The following is a 14,829-nucleotide window of genomic DNA, read 5'->3' on the forward strand; positions in this document are numbered from 1 at the left end:
GCCAATGGAGCTATGACAATTTACACTAGCTGAGGATTTGACCCTAAGATGTTAGAAGAATTTAAAGGATAAGGTATTTATGTAGGTTATTAGAACATCCAAAGTTACATTAGATGGGATAACAATATTCAGAAGGGATATTATTCTCATGTTTCATGGAATATATCAGCCACAACTGCCTTGGAACAGGAAGAAATTTCCCCTATAGGTAGGTGATTCTATTATTTGGGTTTCCTTTATATGAAGTATCTGATATTGGCTATTGTCATGGCCAGGATATTGGATTAGATGGTCTAATTCAATATGGCAAAGCCTATGTTCCGAAACAGGATATCCCTGTTCTTAAAATCAAAAGTGATCTGTTTTTAATAGTGCACAGAAACATCAAACAACAATTTAGGGCAGAAAATGAAGATGAACAGCATATTGAATGGAAGCTTCAGGGGGAATTCAGGCAGAGAGATGTAATTACCTGAAGTGTAATACGGCTAGGACAACAGGTTTAACACCCTATGTCTTATTTAAAATGTTGTATGATTCTTATTCAATACAAATGGCCAAAAGCACAGTTTCACATTTTCTCTCAACCAGCAACACAGCACTCCCTAATGTACTGCTGGGACACGGATATTGTAGAAGGAAGAGTCCTCCTGATATATGAAAACAGTGCTTAGGAGGCCCAGCGTCCAAATACTAATCCAGTCAGGCACCATGTGAGCTCTGGCAGGATTACAGTGCATGTTAATGATGCACCTCTAACACATTGTTGCCTAGAAGGTTGGGTTTTTTTTAATTGTTTTAAAAGACTGGGCTTCTGCACCAAGCAGAGTGCTGTCTCTTGGCTATGAAGTTGATATTTTTTATCGTTGTGGCAGTTGACCAATGTAGGATGCCATAGATAAGATCTACTGGATCAAGTCCTTAATTGCTCCCATGGTGTTTTGGTGATTTCACAATTTGCTGCTTTTAATTTTGCTTTCTCCTCATTTTCTTCCTTTCCCTGTGTTTGAAGTTGTTTTTCATTTATTTGTTTACAGTATCTATCATCCTATGTTACAATTCTTCAGATACAAGGGCCTTATTAAATTCAATGAGCCTATGGAAAAATATATAGGGCAACAGCATGAAATACCTGCAAACAGTATGGGTTAAATGAAGAAACATGGACAAAAATACATATCCAAACTCTGTGCTACAAAACAATAGTTTTATCTGGTCTGAAGTCAAATCCTTCCTCTTTCAGTCAAATCCCAGAGAACTGAATTAATGAAAATGCCAACTGGAATAAAATAAATAGGTAATTTTGCATTGAAGCCAATTATGCTAGATAACAATTTGGGCAACCAGGTATAATCTTAGATGGGATTCTTTTTATGTACAGCTGCATAAAGTTAGTGTACTTCAGAAAATTTTAAAGAACAAGGAACATATGAATCTTTGTTTTTGTTTCCACATACCTCATGTTTAGCTTTTATAGGAAACAGTGTTTTCTTGTAACAATTTATCATTGCTTTAAATTGACAGCTGATAATTAGAACTATTTCAGGATCCTAAATGTGATCCCATGCAATCAATAATTTATATTCCAGTTGTGGCCATCCTGCACATCAGGTAATATTTCTGTTTCTAACTTTCAGTCTCCACTCGCACACACTATCTAAGGCTTTGTCAAGGAAAATTGTACAGATGAGCCGCACAAAATAAATATACTGTCTTCCCAATTAGTAATCCTCATGCCTAATTATCACCAGTTAACCGATTTTTTGAGTAAAAAACCCTATCCAAATCCTCCCCCCCATCCTCACTCATCAAACTGGAAGATCTGCAGGAAACTTTCACACCAGGCTATTTAGGCTTGATGTGCTGGGATAAGGAGAGGACAGAAAAATTGGGTTTAACTAATTGATTTTTACAACATTTTAGTTAGTTAGGGACGTATTATCAACTGAGTCTGAACTTGTGAAACAGGGCACAGACTGATTAAGCAATTTGCCCTAGGCCACAAAGCAAGACAGTAACAGAGGTGCGATTAGAAGTTAGGTGTTACTAACTCTCAATCCTGCATTCAGTTCACTACACAACCCAGCTTCCCTGAAGGCTAGTAGGATGAAGCATCATGCTATCACTTTTAATGCAAATGTCACAAGCAGGAATTTCATGTTTGCTTTGCTCAGTGGGTGAACTGGAAACCTCATTATTTTTCCTCTCTTGCTACCTTAAAGAAATTAACAGAATTATCTGAGCCATAGGTCAGAAGGGCTGGGGGAAGTACAAACCTTATAATGAAACAAACCTAACAATGACTATTTATTCTAAATATTTATTTTGGTTTAAAGGGCTATGCTGCAAAATTTGGATCCAGATCCCAACTTTTTGAAGACCAGGCATGTTCTGATCCAAAGTTATGGTTCAAGTTTGTCTTTGTAAAAGAGAAAAAACTGTGAAGCTTAAACAGCAGATTTAGAAGTACACAAAACAAACAACATTTTTCCTGCTCTGCATGTGTAGATTTTTCTGTCTTACCTTGTGATCTCAGCACTTAATCCCCCACATACTGATCCCCCTGAAAGCATGAAGGAGTGGGCACAGGTTCTTAGTTCCTTCTCCCTTTCAGGGCTTGGAAAGTTAGCATTTTCTGTTGCTATGGAAATGGGAGTCTCCCTTTTGTCTCTCAAATGTTGCCAAGCAACATGTCAACAAATGTAAATTAACAGAGATCCTCAGAAGCTGATTGGCCAGCTTGATTGTTTGGTTAGAAAAAGGAACAAGAAGGTGTATTCAGGAAAAAACAATGGGAGGGAGTATATGCAATCCACATAGGCCTCTTCAGTGGGAAACCAGGGAGCAGTGCTGGAACTCCCTCCAGGCTTCCCACTTGCTGCTCAGTCTCTGACCTACACCAGGTTAAGAGGAGGGGACAGAATTCTCTCCATTCTCTGCAAATTCTCCATAATCACTGACCTACATGAGGTGGGTATGGGCAGATGCAGGAGAAGCTGAAGCTGGAATACCCTCCCACCTCAGTTATGTACAGTTATAACATGTATGTTTGATGTCAGTGTGGGGCAAAAGATGTAGCTGGATACCTTTAAATTATGTAGTCAGTCAGCAGTGCATGTGTCCTTCCTGGACACACACCTTCAACACTGATGTCTCTGGGCTGGTAGGACAGCTTTTTATGCCTCTAATCTTCTTCACAGGACACTTGCCTGTAAACACTGGGCAATCTTGGTTGATTTTCTTAACTCTATCTTGAGAACCCTGCAGATCTCTTCAAAACGCACTGACTGACTATGCCTCTGACATCTTGGTTTGACAAAACACTACATTTTTAGTTAACCTGAGTAAATATAACACAAACATAATCATAGCATTCAATGTTTTGCCAGATAGTTGACATTTTCCTTGGAAAATAAACCTATTTCTGCAGAAAAAAACCCGTATCTCAGCATATGCCTGGTAACACTGTGAAGGTAGTGCTGAGTGCTTATACGTGAGTGCTGAGTGCTATAGTTATTTCATAACTTTCTTAATAAAAAATCCAACCCTTAGTTTTTGAAAAATGGTAAATATTGAATAATAAACACTATTTGTTTAAGATAGTGGCAAGAACAATGTTTTGCATTCTGCTAAGCAACAGTGAGATCTGTTGCAAACAACCCCTAGTACCAGAGCTGTGTTGAAATTATCCGTGATGCAGGTATGCTGCTAAGAAGGAAGTAAAGAAAATAATGAAGTGGGTTTTTACAATATTGTCCTCTCTTGCTGTGCTGTGTGTGTGGGTGTGAAATCACCAAATCAATTAGAATAGCAATTACAAATGACTATTTAGAATATCAATCACCAAACCAATGATTACCAATTAAAATATCACTTACCAATTACAGTACCAATGTACTAGTCAGAATACCAATTTCAAAACCAATTAACCATTTATAATATAAAATAAAAATGAAATGTAAGTCAAATATTTCAACTATGTCATCATAATATACATCTGACCCTTTTGAATTTTATACCATGTTATAAATGATAATGCAATATGACATAAAAGCTGAGTCGATAAAGTTGAAACAAAGCGTTAGTTGCCTTATCACAACTAAACGTTTTGAAAAGGTTGAAATGAAATGCCATTTTCCAAAAGAAAACATTTTGAATGATCATAATCCCCATTTGTTCCCATGCTTGATATACAGGCCCCAAAGAGCCGCCAGCATTCATGGACAATGGATTAAAGTCCCATGTGGCTATTTTACAGATTTTGTTTCAGAATTAAGTGACGATGGTAAATGCATTAGAAAGGACACTGTCTTATAATTTCCTGATGTTTAGCTTTTATTAGCATTGAAGACGCTTTCAGGATCATAGCATTTAAGAAACTCCTGAGCCAAATTACAGAGGAAATTCCTATCTCCTGTAACCAAGAGACTAGAAATTGCATTTGTGAAACTCACTAGTAGAATTTTGAAGTGTGCAATGGAAGGCTACCTCTGTGTAATGGCATGATAAGTGCTTCAGTGATTCATAGCTGTTGAAAAGTTACTGAAAGACTAACCTGTTTAATTAGTTATTTTTCAAGTCAAAATTATATTACAGCAAATTTTATGGTAAATATTTTTTGATTGGACTATTTTTTTTTAAAAAAAGTTCATAGTTATTGTCATATGTCATTTACTGTGTTTATTATTTCTAGTGATCAAACAGTGATTGTTACCTTTTTTAGCAAGGAGAATCATGAAGTTTTTTTCTGCATTCTCTAACGTACTGTTGTCATAACTCTCCTTAGTGCCTCCAGGCATCTCTGCTGGAGTAGAGACAACATCCATGTTTTGCACTCAGATAAGCTCAGTGATGTCAATCTTATAAAACCCTAAGATAGAAAATATATTTTCAGCTGCAACTACGAAACACAAGTGAAGTTAAGCACATGCTTAAGTGTTTGCAGGACTGACGCCTTCTTTATTTCCAGTTGGCAAGGGGGCAATGGAGGGATTCTTTTTCTTTTAAGGGTCTGAGACATTTAATCAATAAAATATTTGTTTGTATGCAGGACAAGACTGGTCACAATAAATTGACTTTATAAAGGTTTTTATAGCCATCATTCTTGATAACAATTATGTCTCAGTTGCCATGTTTTGTGTCTTGCAGAATTTGGAGTGGGAGCTGGTCTGGAGGATCACTTGAGAGAAAACAAAAAAGCTAGGACCATGGAACAAGTCTTAAAAAGAAGTAAGATCAGGGGGAAAGGAGAGAGGTCTTCAATTACTAGGACTTCCTTATTTTCACTACTTGTGACTGTTTATTTGCTCATGGAAGAAGCCATAGTGTCAATAAATGAAGATAGTATATTTTGTGATGCATTATTCTTGATTTCTTGTTTGCTTTACTGCTGATTTTAAAGTATTCATAATTTGCTCTCCCCTTTAGCAATGTATCTATTATGTATTGCACAGCATTACTGGGTTCAGTTATGCTTAATACAATAATATTTGGATGGCTGAAGATTTAAGAGTTTGACTTTTCTTGCCATAAAATACAAACATATACTATAAGCTTGTAGCCTTATAGAATCATAGAAGATTAGGGTTGGAAGGGACCTCAGGAGGTTATCTAGTTCATCTCAAAGCAGGACCAACCCCAACTAAATCATCCCTTGAAGGCAATAGGTGTAGGAATTTTCTTTTGCCTTATGTATATATACCCCCAGTGCTTTATCGTGAAGATTGGTGCGTAAATATTATTGCAAAAGCTGCATTTGAAGTATCTAAATATATGTTAAGAACTTGATTATCCTCCACTGGAGTTAGAGTTGAAAGATTATCTGTCGTTTCCTGAGAAAGGGAACAGGTGTCACAGAGGTTGAATATACCTTGAGTAGGAGTTTATTTACCATTTCTCATGAGGAGTCAGCAGATACAAAAGATCACATTGCTACTAAAAACACAGTTCCAATGTGCACCACCCACATTTTTCTTTGAAACTGGAAATCTTCCTGGGGAGATGAATATGGCTGCAGCTGAAGCAACAATAACTTTTCACACAGTGAAATACTGTCATGCATTCCAAATCTTGGACTGCACCAACCAAATTACACAACAATGTGAATGCGAATCCAGTGTTGTGACCACCTGAAAATACCTACTGCTTTTTTTGTAATATTTATTTATAATGGTAGAATTACATTTATATAGAACCTTTATATAGAACCTTCTAGCCAAACTGCTGGGTAGGGGTAATAGTTCAGAACACTTATGAGATCTGTCATCAGTAACAAAAACAAACAACAAGTGGTGGGAGAGAGGAGATGTCAAATCATTACAATTGGTATCATTAAGAACAGGAGGGGAGGTTTTGAGCAGGAATTAAAATGAAGAGAATCAGAAAACAAAGAGTAAAAGAATTCCAGGGAGCTGGGTTAGAAAAGAAGAAGCCTGATATTTAGAAAGGGTAACAGAGGAATAAATCACAGTAAGAAGGTTATGAGAAGATGAACTTTCTAGAAATAGATCTACCATGAACTTTTTTTTTTTAATTAAACCAGAACTACTCAGATTCGGCAAACAAGGGCAAAGTATTACTTACAAGTGAGATCCATAAACAAATATTTCTCATCCACTGCCCTAGACATTATTCATAGCATCAGAACTGCTCATTCCATTTAGTTTAGGCTGAAACTCATTGATGTACTACTTGGAGGTCAGACTCCCTTTCCTGGCATGCTGCAGCACTGCACTCAAACCTCAGTTTACTTGGCCTTCATCTAAAGACACTTGGGCTTGTCGCCCTCCGGAGCCGAGAGCTTTAGCATGAGAGAATTTCCTCTCAGAGACTTCCAAGAACATTCAATGAATTGGATTTCCAGAAATTAGAAGCTACAGGCCTTATTTTTATGGCAGCCCGAGGATCCTGTGTGCTGCATCTGCATTCTTTCCAGCTCCCTCAGAGTGGATGTATCAGTGCTTGCCATTTTACTCCATTTCTCACAGCAATGCAGCAGCCCATACCTCCAGCCCAGTGCTTCATTTGTGACATGGCTTGCCAGGGCTGAGCCCCAGCACCTGTAGGCTTAGCAATTCATAGCCCCAGCACCGCTGCGCGTGCTGCATCAGTTATGAATGCAAAAAAACTGCTTAATCCCCAGCACTGATTTCATTACAAATTAAGCACTGCTGTAGCCCCATTGCCAGAAGAACATCCAAAGTGCTGGAATCAGCAGGAAAAGGTAACCCTGAATTTCTCTTCTCTCAGGTTACTCCATGTTGTCACCAGAGCAGCCTAGCTCAGCCTATCTTCTTGGACTTGCTAGAGCACTGCCGTAAAGTGCTCTAACAGCCCATAACATCCGCTTACCAACGTCTGCAGACAAATAACTGAATTCCAACAACAAAATATCAGAACTTAGGGGGGAAGTGCCAAATGTGGCGTTAGTGTAACATCACTGCAGTAGGGCCTATCTGAACATACTGCATTTTAGAATGAGTAATGCTTCCTAAGCACGAGTGCTGGCGTCCGTTCCTTCTAGTCTGCCATTATTTCACATTCTGCTTTGGCAGACACTATTCTTCTGTTCCTAACATTCTTCACCTCTGACAGACATTCTTCACTTCATAAGTACCTTCACAGGGAGAAAGGACTGGATACTGAGACTCTTTAATCTAGCAGGAAAAAAGGTATGACAAGAAGCAATGGCTGGAAGATAACAACAGACAAATTCAAATTAGAAATAAGACGCACATTTTTAACAGTGAGGAACAGCTTAGAAGGTGAATTCTCCACCATATTAAGACTGGATGCCTTTCTGGAAGATATGCTTTACTCGAGTAAGTTTTTGAGCTCAAAGGAGTAACTGGATGGAATTATTTGGCCTGTGATACACAGGAGGTCAGACTAAATGATCTAATGGTCTCTTCTGGCTTTACAATCTATGAGTCCTCTAATTTCTCATGATTGGCCCCCATAGGGATTTAAAACTCAATTACTTAAAACCTCCTCTCTCTGTCGTTGAGGTTAATAATCAAAGATTTTTTGTATCATTTTTCTCTTACACTTTCTCATCTCCTGTTTCGTAGCTGCTCCACAAGACAGATTCCCAGTAGAAGAGTGGCAGTTCAATGTGATTCTGCAGACCCAGACAAAAGCTCTATTTTAGTCCGGTAGTGGAGACATCCTGTATTTGTTCGTCTCCTTCCTGACCATAATCAGTTAGGATGGTAAATGAGCTAGGAGAACTCTCAAAGAACTCATTTTCAGTTCTTCCTTAAAAACCGGTACTGACTTTCTACACAGCCAAAAAGAATAGAGCTTCACTTAAACCAGTGTCTCTGCTATATTTTTGTCCTAAATTCTATCATTAGGAAAACAGTTGCATGCACTGGATGTGAAATGTGATTTAAAATCTATCTGCACTGGATGAAAGAGTGGAGAAAGTCAGAGACGTTTTATTCTTCTTTCATAGGATCTCTAAAACGCTTGAAAGCCTCCAATATGCACTCTCCAAAAGGACCAAAATAAATATAAGCCAGATATGCAAAGCACCCAGTAAGACCCCTCCTGTGGACTTGAAAGTACATTTTGCAAAGAGCTCTTCAAGTATTAGGGTGAGAAGCATAGAACTTTGCAGTAAGAGATTTGCAGTGCAGCCACTTAAGGTTTGCAATCCCTTAATGACAACAATAAATGTTTAATTCACTGTCTCTTTTTCTCTTGCTCTTCCTTCTCTTTCCTCTTTCTGTTGAGTCTTTTTTTTCTTTTTAGAATTCTGATATCTATTTCCCTCTTTTTCATAGCAGTTTATCTTCAGATTAATTTACCCCCCTTTCCTTTTTATGTCTTCCTTCTGCTACATTGTTTTCTCCTCATTTGGATCCTTCATGGTCTTTAAGGTGAACTATTCCTTTCCTTCAATAACAAATTCTTTAATTCTCTTTCCCATCCCTACTTGTTCAACTTAACCTGCATTCAGCTTCATTCTTTGCAAATGAAACTACCACCCAATCTCTTCCTTCTTTTCCACTGCCTGCCACACCCACCACTCACAGTGCCACAAGCATCTAGACACTCACTCACCTGTCTCAACCACCCACCCTCATTGCCCCCTCCACAAAGAACCACACACCCATGCACTACTAATGTCCCACACAGGCCCATGCACCACCACTCACTGGGACCCTCTTTTCTGGATTCCACACCCACCCCTCGCCTTTCTGGGATGGTAAGGACTCCCCAAACGCCAATGGGTCACCCAGGGACCATCCCCTTTTGATCTCTCATGAGCTCTACTTTAGCTCCCTTCTTGTTCTCTAAGCCCTCCCTCTTAGGTCTTTCTGTGCACCATTCTGTGCACCTTCTTCCATTTTCTGGGCATTTCTATATGGCATGCGCACATATGCCCCCTGCCCCATGGTTCTCAGAGTCACTCAGCCTCGTCACCATCCCCTCAAGGCTCCCATATGGACCTCTTTAGCCCTTTTCTCAGGCCCCCTTAGCCCACATGCCCTTCTTGGATCTCTTGGGGAAAGAGCACTTCCTCTCTGGGCTTTTCCACCTTTTCACCTCGGTCTGCACTCTCTCTCTGCTTCTTACATTGCAGTGGCCATAGGCAGGAGTAGGATACCTGCTATAGGAGGCATCTCTGATCTGCCTCACCTGCCCACAATACTTCCCTGCAGGGCAGGATGAGAAAGTGCAGCAGCACCTCCTCCTTTGTTACAGACTGCGATTGTTCGGGAGGAGGCAGGGGAAATCTGGCTGCTGGCCAGAGAAAGGGGTGTGGATGGTCCAGCAGCTGGGAAATGGAAGGGTCGGGGAGAAGGCATGGGAGGAGCCTGCAGGAGAACAGGTGCTCCCAGAGGCCAAGTTCTAGCAGTTCAAAAGGCTGGAGCACTTCAGAAGGCTCAGCCCTTTTCTTACATTAGTTGCAGGACAGGACAGGTTTTGCGAGCTATGGCTCTCATTAAACCCACTCATGGCAAAGAAGCTAAAGTCACCATAATTCAGCATAATGATGATGACATTGATCTTTTCCCCAGTTTCTCCTCTGAAGGCCTTTTCCTGTCCCCCAATGTTATCCCATCTCCAATCCCTACCTACCAGGTTTCCCCTTTTCTGTTTTTCTAGCATTCTTCATAAACCAGGCTGCTAGCTCTGTTTCTTTAATCCTGGAGGATTTCAACAGTCCTCCCATGTCCGAATGCAAGTATACTGGACAAGTGCCCAAGCACAGACATTTGCTCATCTGGCCTGCCCTTTTACCATTGTGTGGCCCTGAAGAATTATGGAAGTAAGAGGCCAGACAAACTCATTCCAGCAGCAGAATCTGGTAATTCCAACCCCACACTGGACAAATGGGCAGACATAACTGGGCCACACAAACAGTCAAAATCCACGATCACACTTAAATAAATATTGATGGGTAAGAAGTCTGCTCTCTTTCCTCCAGTTACTCCCTTTCCTCCAGGACCTTTACTATTGTGACCTTCACTGGCCACTCCAGAGTACATCAGCGCCGTTACTAACTTTGGCTGTGGAATGACATCAAGTGCTTCTTCGCCCTAGGAGTGAATCACTGATTTAAAAAACACACACATCACAAATCAACATTGCAAAATAGCATTTCAGTCTGTACTGCAGTGCTTGTGATCTCTCTATTTAGGGGTTAAGGGAAGATGGGAAGGAGTGGGCAGGACTGATTGTCTTTCCAAACATTGTCCGACAAGGCATTGCCAGGAGCTGCAGGAGGGAGGCACAAATAGTAGTAATAATAAAAAAAACAAAGGATTTAGAACAATATTTTATTCCACTTTGCTTGGGGTTGTTTTTTCTAGGTATTGGCTTTGGACTGCATATCCCTGTGGGCCCATCAACATCTGGTACCTGTAGCACTCTCTGCACATTCTGGGAAGAAGTTTATAGGTTTCATTTCATGAATCATTCACAAACTGCAAGGATGCCAAAGTTATATATCTCTTTATCCTCTCCCAGTATTTTTCTCCTTCAGCCTATGGCAGAAATGCTGAGCAATGCTAGTAAGACATGATCTAATACATGATCTAATTCCCTTCTGCATTTAAGTCATTCTTTCAAATGCCAACACAGCCATGCTACCTGAATTATACATGAATTTGTGAGAGAGATTAGGGAAAGCGTGGTAACAAGATATCAGGTAGAAACACAGACACATGCATGGAATTTTTGGCACCTAGAATGACGGGGGGTAGTAGGACATAGGCATCCCCTACTTTCCCTGACTTCCAGGTAAGCAAAACTCTAGACTAATGTCTATTAATCCTCGTTTGATCTGCCACTTAATCAACCCCCTAATTTTTCCCATTGTCTCAACACCGTTGGGGGGGGGGGGGGGGGCGTTGTATTTGAATTCTAGTTCATCTGTGAGTAGGACTTTGTCACCATCACATACGTGAAAATAGCAGAAAACCTAGCATGACTTCTAAGAAGATTTCATATAGTTCTGTAAGCAGTGAGTAAAAAAATTCCAAACCCAAGTAGATTAAAAACTGTATTTCTAGATACAAATAACCCCTCAAAGAGAGAACAATATACATATGGCATGACCTGTGCTACGTAATTAGGAATAAAATAAATTCATTTCATCTGAATACCTGCCTTTTCCCATCTTGATTTACATGTAGGTTGCTACTTAAAAGTAACTTAGAGAACAACCAGATTAGTTCATCATGACAAGTACTATTTGCTGCAACTTTAAAACTGGCTCCATTTGCATGAGGATGGCACAATTTACTGTGGGTTATTACACCTTCGGAAATACAGGGTACAACATGTTTCTCATCACTTATCACTAACTCTCATATGCTGGCTATTTTATTTGTCCGCAGAGATATGACATTTATATTGGATATTTTTATTGGGATGAGCAATGCAGTAGTAAGGACTAAAATGAGGCTCTGTAGGTTATTATTTTTAAAGAGCATTGTATGGTAAAGTACTTAAAAAGGGTTTATTCTCTATTGTTTGGAAACCCTCTTAGGAGCTTGAAAATGAACTTTTTCCCTATAATTTCTTTTTCTTATGGCAAATATTGTGCTTGTTTGTTTCTTTTGGTTTGCTGTGTTACTAAAGAAACTTGAAATGTAGAATAGAGTCTCATCACTACCAGTGTGTAAGAATTTTAAAGGGGGTTATATTTTAAACTGACAGTGACCCTTTACACCCATGTACACAAACATAATCAATTACGTTAACAGGTGTAAAACCAAGAGAAGAAAATAAATGGTGTGATGTTGCTGGGGCTGTATACCTTTAGGTTGCTTGGATCTCTGGTGTCCAGAATGGTACCGGCAGGGCCTGCCTGGCACTGCTCCAGACAATGACTCTCCATGCTCAGGCTGCACATTCTCTTCTTTAACTTGAAGTCAGGGTTCCATTTCCTTCACCACAGAACAAAGTCAGACAAAACTCAATGCAACTTTATGACTAATCTAACCATTATTTACTGTCGTTTTCTAAAACAGGAAAAAAAGTTACATATTAAATGCATGAGTATGGATACTAGGAGAGCCCCCTCAGGCAGCATCACTGTGTTTAAGCTGTCCCTTTCATAATCAGCTTCTCTGCCTGTCAGCTACTTCTTAGAGACATAAGAACATAACAACAGCCATTCTGGGTCAGACCAATGATCTATCTAGCCCAGTATCCTGTCTTCTGACAGTGGCCAGTGCCAGATACTTCAGAGGAAATGAAAAGAACAGAACAATATCGAGTGATCTGTCCCGTTGTCTGGACCCAGCTTCTGGCAGTTCAAGGTGTAAGGGACGCCCAGAGCATTGGGTTCAGTCCCTGACCCTCTTGGCTAATAGCCATTGCTGACCTATCCTCCGTGAACTTTTCTAATTCTTTTCTGAAGCCTATTCTTTTTGGGCTTTCACAACATCCCATGGAAATGAGTTCCATAGGTTGACTGTGCGTTGCGTGAAGAAGTACTTCCTTGTGTTTGGTTTTAACCTGATGACCTAATTTCATCAGGTGACCCCTAGTTCTTGTGATATGGGAAAAGGTAAACAACACTTTTCTATTCACTGTCTCTACACCACTCATGATTTTATAGCCCTCTATCACATCCCCTTTTAGTCGTCTCTTTTCTAAACTGAACAGTTCCAGTCTTTTTAATCTCTCCTCATATGGAAGCTTTTCCATATCCCTAATCATATTAGTTGCCCTTCTCTGTACTTTTTTCAGTTCTCATGTATCTCATTTTCAAATGGGGTGACAAGAACTGCACGCAGTATTCAAGGTGTGGGTGTACTGCAGATTAATATAGTGGTATTAGAATATTTTCTGTCTTATTATCTATCCTTTTCCTAATGGTTCCTAACATTCTGTTAGTTATTTTGCCTGCCGCTGCACATTGAGTGGATATTTTCAGAGCACTAACCACAATGACTCCAAGATCTCTTTCTTGAGTTGTAATAGCTAATTTAAACCCCATCATTTTGTATAGTTAGGATTATTTTTTCCATTGTGCATTACTTTGCACTTATCACCACTGAATTTCATCCGCCATTTTGTTGCCCAGTCACCCAGTTTAGTGAGATCCCTTTGTAACTCTTTGCCGTCAGCTTTTGATTTAACTATCTTGAGCAATTTTGCATTGTCTGCAAAATTTTGCCACCTTACTGTTCATCCTCTTTTCCAGATCATTTATGAATACGTTGAACAGCACAGGTCCCAGTACAGATCCTAGGGGGGGGTCCCGCTACTTACCCCTCTCCATTGTGAAAACTGATGTACCCTATTCCTACCCTATGTTTCCTATCTTTTGACTAGTTTCTGATCCATAAGGGGACCTTCCCTCTTATCACAAGCCTGCCTTTGAAAATCCATTGTGTTGACTGGATTACCCTTACCCACATGCTTGTTGACACCTTCAAAGAATTTTAATAAATTGGTGAGGCATAATTTCCCTTTACGAAAGCTATGTTGACTCTTCTCCAACAAATCGTGTCCATCTAGGTGTCTGAAAATTCTGTTCTTTACCATTTTAACCAATTTGCCTGATGCTGAAGTTAGGCTTACTGGCCTGTCATTGCCAAGATTGCCTCTAGAGCCTTTTTTTAAAAATCATTGTTACATTAGCTATCCTCCAGTCAACTGTTACAGAGGCTGATATGAATGATAAGTTACATACCACAGCAAATAGTTCTGCAATTTCATTTTGAGCTCCTTCAGAACTCATCGGTGGATACCATCTGGTCCTGGTGACTTATTACTGTTTAATTTATCTATTTGTTCCAAAACCCTCCTCTACTGACACCTCAATCTGGGACATTTTCTCAGATCTGTCACCTAGAAAGAATGGCTCAGGTATGGGGATCTCCCCCACATCCTTTGCAGTGATGACCAATGCACTGAAAGCATTTAGCGTCTTGTGACAAATGGTGCCTTGGGCTCCCCACAAACAAGGGTGCATTGGTACACTCCCATCTTGTGCAGGCCCCAAGTGTCATGCCTCACCTCTAGCTGTCTGTCATGCCACTGTTTGAGAGTTTTCCCTGGTGCAGTGGGGCCCAGCAAACCTCCATACCTCCAGGCTGAGCAGGAGGTAGTCCTGAAGTCTCTCTAGGCATGGCAGGGCCCCACAACCTAGCGCTGAGCAGCAAAGCAGTCCTGCAGCCTCTCTAGGCATAGCAAGGCACAGTAAACAGCATTGCTGAGCAGTAAAGCAATCCTGAACACCTCTATAGGCATGGCAGGGCTCAATCAACAGTCTGGTTGAGCAGCAAAGTAGTCCTGAGGTCCCTCTGGGCATGGCAGGGCTGCATCCCTTCCAGCAGGCTCTGGGAGTGAGTCTCTCCC

General features: G+C 40.2%; 1 protein-coding gene across 1 annotated transcript in view; it reads right to left on the reverse strand.

The window, feature by feature from the left end:
* The window catches only part of LOC137166829 (zinc finger protein 474-like), a 62,015-nt gene that overhangs the window by 14,809 nt on the left and 32,377 nt on the right, over positions 1 to 14,829 (reverse strand). The window contains exon 2 of the mRNA XM_067568698.1: positions 12,275 to 12,404. The gene's annotated coding sequence lies outside the window, so the exon portion shown is untranslated. The remainder of the gene's footprint in view (positions 1 to 12,274; positions 12,405 to 14,829) is intronic.

This window comes from Emydura macquarii, unplaced genomic scaffold, assembly GCF_026122565.2.
Source record: "Emydura macquarii macquarii isolate MOO-44397 ecotype Brisbane River unplaced genomic scaffold, CSIRO-AGI_Emac_v2 contig_2897, whole genome shotgun sequence".
Classification (NCBI taxonomy): Eukaryota; Metazoa; Chordata; order Testudines; family Chelidae; genus Emydura; species Emydura macquarii.